The 6678-nt window shown below is 46.9% G+C and overlaps 1 protein-coding gene across 2 annotated transcripts in view; it reads left to right on the top strand.

The window, feature by feature from the left end:
• Positions 1–3541: 3541 nt before the first annotated feature.
• LOC141128403 (serine/threonine-protein kinase 38) overlaps positions 3542–6678 on the top strand; it is a 113735-nt gene continuing 110598 nt past the window's right edge. For both annotated transcript variants that reach the window (XM_073615683.1, XM_073615682.1), the window contains exon 1: positions 3542–3691. The gene's annotated coding sequence lies outside the window, so the exon portion shown is untranslated. The remainder of the gene's footprint in view (positions 3692–6678) is intronic.

The raw sequence follows: 6678 nt of genomic DNA, 5'->3' as shown, positions 1-6678 counted from the left end.
GGCTACCCACCTTCATACTGAGAAATTCCTAACTAAGTGGAAAGAACAATGTATTAAACATGGCCTGGAAGTAATGCGGTTGATTGTAGAGGAGGAGAAAGATCAATTGACCTCGTTACAGATCCAGATTCAAGAGACTAGTGAAAAGCTTGAGCCATTGAAGGATAATCCTGATTTTGAGAGACTCAACGATTTCCTCAAGAAGGAAGTCGATAGAACTCAAAAAAATCTTAAAATTACCAAACACAACAAATTTAAGAGGGATTTAGATGACTGGGCAAAAGGGGAAATTTTTGACCTGTCAGTAAGGGGAAGCAGAAGTAGATTGCGGAATCGTAGATTCCCCTCTTGCTCTGATACAGAGACAGGTGCCCAGTCTTCTGGTAGTGAAGACGAAACACGCCATACCGTGTCTTTTTTAGACAAAGACCTACTGGACCAGCAGAAATCTCCCCCGTCCAGGGGTATACTAAAGGGAGGCAAACAAGGGACAACAGGAGGAGGAGGGAATCGAGGAAAAGGAAGACAAGGAAGGAAGGAAGGAAGGGGGGACCCAATAGGAACAGAGCGGACAACGACTCGGAGCCAAAAACGCCCCAGCTAAATGCACTCCATTTGAATGACCCAGTAGAAGATTTTAAAATCATTAATCTCTCTGATTTTCAATTGGAGAAACGACATATTGATTTATTAAGCAAGGGTCTATCCTTTTCCCCTACTACGAGTATGGACCACTTTGGGGTATATAAGGACCTCTGCCTTTTTTTGAGGAAAGTATACCTCAAGGAGATCTATTCTGACAAAACTCCCCTAAATGATCTACAGCTAGATACCAGAGAAACTGAGGCCCTAGAATCATTAATGATATTGATGGAAGAAGGAGGCCAGTCCTCTGGTGAGGAGGAAGCTCCAGAGATGTCGGGGTGGAAAAGAGATCCCAAATTAAAGATACGTTCAACCAAAATGCCTTTATTTCGGAAGAACAAATGGCTTGGGGTGTTCCTCGACCTTGTTGAGGAGGACCTCAAAAAATTAAATTGGGAAACCATCATGGGTGATAACCTCACATATGAGGAAAGGAAGGCATTAAAAGAGCTTAGGGAAGCGGACCAAGTGATTATCAAAAAGAGTTATAATGGAGGTAATGTCGTCCTCCTCTCGGTGGATTTTTACGAGGGGGAGGTACGACGACTCCTAAATGATGAATCTACCTATAAAAGACTACACCATGATCCATTCCAGGACCTGGTGGAACTTATTAATAAAAAATACAATGGGCATTTGAGGCCAATTTAATTTCTAAAAAGGAATTGGAATTCTTGAGAGTGGTGGACTTCAATAAACCAACATTTTATATAATCCCTAAGGTCCATAAAAATAGAAAGGCCCCTCCAGGAAGACCTATTGTCTCCGCCATTCGTGGTCCCCTGGAGAGACTGGGGAAATATATAGATTCCTTAATCAAGGACATGGTCTTGTCTTTGACTTCGTACGTACGTGACACAGGGGACGTATTGAATAAGATTAGTGCATTAGAATTCCCGGAGGGTGCCCTACTCGTGGGGATCGATGTGGAGTCGCTTTACACATCTATTCCCCACGAGTGGGGCATTTTGGCGGTATATCACTTCCTAGAGAAACACTTCCCAGAAATGGGAGCCCAAAATGAATTCATCATTGATCTCCTAGAGCTTGCACTCGAGCACAACTTTTTCCAGTTCTCTGGGTCTAACTATCAGCAGCTGCGTGGCACCTCTATGGGAGCCCCATGGGCCCCGGCCTATGCGTGTCTGCACCTGGGCTGGTGGGAGGAGGAGAAAGTTTATGCCTCATCGATGTACCTCGGCCATGCATGCTGCTGGCTGAGGTACATCGATGATGTCCTGATGGTATGGGCAGGGACTTCAGATGAACTGGAGGTGTTTATGGCAGAGCTAGAAAACAACACTAGAAATATACATCTAACTTATACTGCGGATCCCCATCAACTCTCCTTCCTGGACCTATCTATCCGACTTGAGGGTGGTAGGTTGATTACTAGTACTTTCCGAAAGGAAACAGCCGCAAATACATTACTACAGGCGGATAGCCACCACCCCAAGTCTCTGATACGTGGGATCCCGGTTGGACAGTTCATGAGAATCCGCAGAAATTGCTCTACTGAGGAGGACTACTTTTCCGAATCTAAACAACTCTACCAGAGATTCAGGGAAAGGGGATACCCCCACCGTACCCTCAAGCGAGCAATGAGCATCGCAGGACATAAGAGGAGAGCTGACCTCCTCTTACCCCAGAAAAAGACACAACAGGAGACTGAGGGACTGGTGAGATTTATCACCCCCTATGGGTCCCAGTGGCACCAGGTTAATACAATCCTCTCAAAACATTGGCACATACTGTTGCGGGCTGTTGGGTCGAGGCAAATTATCGGTGAGAGACCGTCAATGGTTGCTAAACGAGCCCAAAACCTCAATGACATGCTGGTGCAATCTGAGTTTGTACGGCCCTCAAATAGAAGTTGGCTCACTGATATGCCTCGGGTCAACGGCATGTTTCCGTGTGGCCACTGTGGCACATGTAAGTATGTGGACCGCTCAAAAACCTTTAGAAATTCGGATGGCAGTCAACAATTTGAGATTCGGTCTTTCATTAACTGTGCCACAACTAGAATACTCTATGTTCTCGAATGCCCATGTCATAAATTGTATGTAGGCAAAACTAAGAGACAGCTGCGTGTTAGATTCGGGGAACACCTGAAGAGTATCAGGCTAAAGGAAGAAACTTCAGTGGCTCAACACTTTTTGGATTTTCATCAGGGCAAAACCACAGGTCTGAGGGTAAAGGGCTTTTATGCCCTTTCTCTGACAGACCGTAGGGGTGACTTTGACAGGCTACTCCTACGCAAAGAGAAAAAATGGATATTCAGGCTTGGTACTCTTCAACCTAATGGCTTGAACCACGAACTAAGCCTGAGTGTCTTTCTTGAACCATAAACATTAGGTTTGAAGTGTTTTATAAAGGCTCCCCGGCTGATCTCTTGTTTTGGTTGTTTTTGATAGAATTTATTTCTGACCATGAGGGCCATTCCACCTTATGAGGAAATTTATTACAATGTCTATTGCGCTCTTTACTTGATGCCTGGTGATATGTGAGATTGTATTTCTTTCTCCCCCCTTGCAAATAAGTACTTTTTTGTTTGAGCAACTGATTGGCACCTTTTTTCCACTGCATTACCTGATGTGACCACAAGATGGCAGAAAATAGCTATTTGGCATGGTTTGATCTGATTGGACAGTGTTCCCTATTTAAATCAACCTTAATTCAATGCCAAATTGTTCTGAAGAAGTACGCGGAGGCGTACGAAACGTCAACGCAGCCCCTGCAGGGCTTGTCAGCAGGCCTTCAACATGCTTCCTTTTCAAGCAATGTAAAAGGGTTTCCCTGTGATTTGCATACAGCACCATACTTCACAAGCTAATTCCGCATCAGCAATTGAATGCAAAGTTCCTGGTTCCTGGTCTCTTCCTAACCATGTGACCGGTCATGTAATCACACAGTCTGCAGTGTCTACTATTGAGGAGAATGGTGTGCTGTGACTACACACTGAATGTTGCTCTGAACTGACTGTGAGCTGCTCCATGCCAAACAGCAAGACAGCAGAGTCTGAGGACATCCCCAGTACTTGAAAGAGGTGAGAGCCCAATGGGCAGTTTCTCTTTCCCTCCTTACCTGCTTATCAATAGTCTTTGCATCTGTTTGCCATTCACCCTCCTGCATGGATTGACACACTTGAAACTGATGAACTGTGAAAATATCATCCTGGTCTAGATTGGAAAAGAGACTAAGCCCTTTCTTTGGAGTGGTTTGTCCTTTGCTCCTTTTATGCTGCATTGAGGAAATAGTGTTTGTGCACTGGACATACCTAGTAACAGGAACGCTGGTCTTTCCATTTCCAAAACAACTGGTGTAAACACACATTTAGTGCACTGAGGTTGGAAGCTGCTTGTGGAGGATTTCCTTCTAATAGAGGTTTTTTTTTTAAAAAACCCCACCTAATTCAGCTATGTAAGGTCCTGTCTATGTGGATATATGTGGGTTTTTTTTTTTTTTCTCAGTACTGCTCAATCTGATGCACAGTAAATACTAGACCACATAAGACTTGATATCCCATCAGTAGCTTACTCCATGTAATGTTTGGTGTAATACTTTTTTCTTTGGATTCAAATGGACACTGCATGCGTTTTTGGCCTGCAGGCACGCTCTGCAGTTTTATTCATCAATGTTGCAGCATGGTTTTTAATTTTGGTTTAGTGTAGTGAGACGGACTGTGTTATTTAGATACATTGTTTATCCTACATATATTTGGAATTTTTTGTATATGTAAATACCCCCACCCCCCCTACCCTTAATAAAGCCTTTTTGCATTTTTGTACCATAAGCCGTAGTTGACCATTCCCCTTTTTTGCTTTCTGGGGACTCCCTTGTCTCCTCTTTCTGTTGTTGATATAGTGCCATTGCTTTTAGGGCAGGTATCCCGTCACATATTGACGAATCGGCTGGTACTCCATTTGCTGTTTGCTACTTTGGTGAGTGTGGATTCAAGGACTTTTTACCCCCCATTTTTTACTTTTGCACATCTGCACTTTACAGTTATTATATGCTATATTCACATTTGCATTATTTTGAATTGTATTTTTAGCGCTGCACTTTATATTTTCACATGTGTTTGTAAATGCGTGTGTGTGTGTGTGTGTGTGTGTGTGTACGTACATGTCTGTGTGTGTGTGTGTGTGTGTGTGTGTGTGTGTGTACATGCCTGTTTGTGTGTGTGTACATGCCTGTGTGTGTGTGTATATGCCTATGCCTATGTGTATGTGTGTGTGTGTGTGTGTGTGTGTGTGTGTGTGTGTGTACGTGTGTCATATATACACATCCGAGGGAGGGTGAGAGCCCACAGGTGTGAGGGTGGCTGAGAACGTACAGGTGTGAGGGGGGCTGAGAGCCTACAGGTGTGAGGGGGGCTGAGAGCCTACAGGTGTGAGGGGGGCTGAGAGCGTACATGTGTGAGGGGGGCTGAGAGCGTACATGTGTGAGGGGGGCTGAGAGCGTACATGTGTGAGGAGGGCTGAGAGCGTACATGTGTGAGGGGGGCTGAGAGTGTACAGGTGAGGAGGGCTGAGAGTGTACAGGTGTGAGGGGGGCTGACAGCGTACGGGTGTGAGGGGGGCTGAGAGCGTACAGGTGTGAAGGGGCTAAGACTGTACAGGTGTGAGGGGAGGCTGAGACAGAATAGGTGTGAGGGGGCAGAGAGCGTACAGGTGTGAAGGGGGCTAAGACCATACAGGTGTGAGGGGGTCTGAGAGTGTACAGGTGTGAGGGGGTCTGAGAGTGTACAGGTGTGAGGGGGCAGAGAGCGTACTGGTGTGAGGGGGGCTAAGAGCGTACTGGTGTGAGGGTGGGGCTGAGAGCGTACAGGTGTGAGGGGGCTAAGACCGTACAGGTGTGAGGGGGCTGAGAGCGCACAGGTGTAAGGGAGGCTGCAAGTAGATAGGTGTGAGGGGGGCTGAGAGCGTACTGGTGTGAGGGGGGCTGAGAGCGTACTGGTGTGAGGGGGGGCTGAGAGTGTACTGGTGTGAGGGGGCTAAGACCATACAGGTGTGAGGGGGCTAAGACCGTGCAGGTGTGAGCGGGCTGAGAGCGTACAGGTGTAAGGGAGGCTGCAAGCATACAGGTGTGAGGGAGCTAAGACCGTGCAGGTGTGAGGGGGCTGAGAGCGTACAGGTTTAAGGGAGGCTGCGAGCGTACAGTTGTGAGGGGAGATGAGAGCGTACTGGTGTAAGGGGGGCTGAGAGCATTCTGGTGTGAGGGATGCTGAGAGCGTTCTGGTGTGAGGGGGGCTGAGAGCGTTCTGGAGTGAGGGAGGCTGAGAGCGTACTGGTGTGAGGGGGGCTGAGAGCGTACTGGTGTGAGGGGGTTAAGACCGTACAGGTGTGAGGGGGCTAAGACCATGCAGGTGTGAGGGGGCTGACAGCGTATAGGTGTAAGGGAATCTGCGAGCGTACAGGTGTGAGGGGGGCTGAGAGCGTACAGGTGTGAGGGGGGCTGAGAGCATACAGGTGTGAGGGGGGCTAAGATCGTACAGGTGTGAGGGGGGCTAAGACCGTACAGGTGTGAGGGGGGCTGAGAGCGTACAGGTGTGAGGAGGGCTGAGGCACTGAAGGACTTGGTGGGATGGCTAGTGGGCGGATTCGGTGTGACGGCCAATGGGCATGCCCTGGGGTATGTTGGTGGTCAGGCTCGGGGGGGGCCAGGCCTAAAGCTGTGTAAGGGGCCCCACAATTTCTGATGGCTGCCCTGAGTGCAGCTTATCAGTGTACATCAGTGCAGCCTCATCAGCACACAGCAGTGAAGAAGAAAAATTACTTATTTGCAAAATTTTATAACAGAAACTAAGAAAAACATTATTTTTTCAAAATTTTTAGTCTTTTTTTTCATTTGTTTAGCAAAGAATAAAAAAAACAAGTGGTTATTAAATATCACCAAAAGAAAGCTCTATATGTCTCCGAACATGATAAAAATTGCATTTGGGTACAGTGTTGCATTACCGTGCAATTGTCATTCAAAGTGCTACAGCACTGAAAGATGAAAATTGGCCTGGGCAGGAAGCGGGTGAAAGTG

This window comes from Aquarana catesbeiana, linkage group LG02, assembly GCF_042186555.1.
Source record: "Aquarana catesbeiana isolate 2022-GZ linkage group LG02, ASM4218655v1, whole genome shotgun sequence".
NCBI lineage: Eukaryota > Metazoa > Chordata > Amphibia > Anura > Ranidae > Aquarana > Aquarana catesbeiana.
Note: the sequence above shows the minus strand (reverse complement) of the source record. Positions and strands in the feature narration are given on the sequence as shown.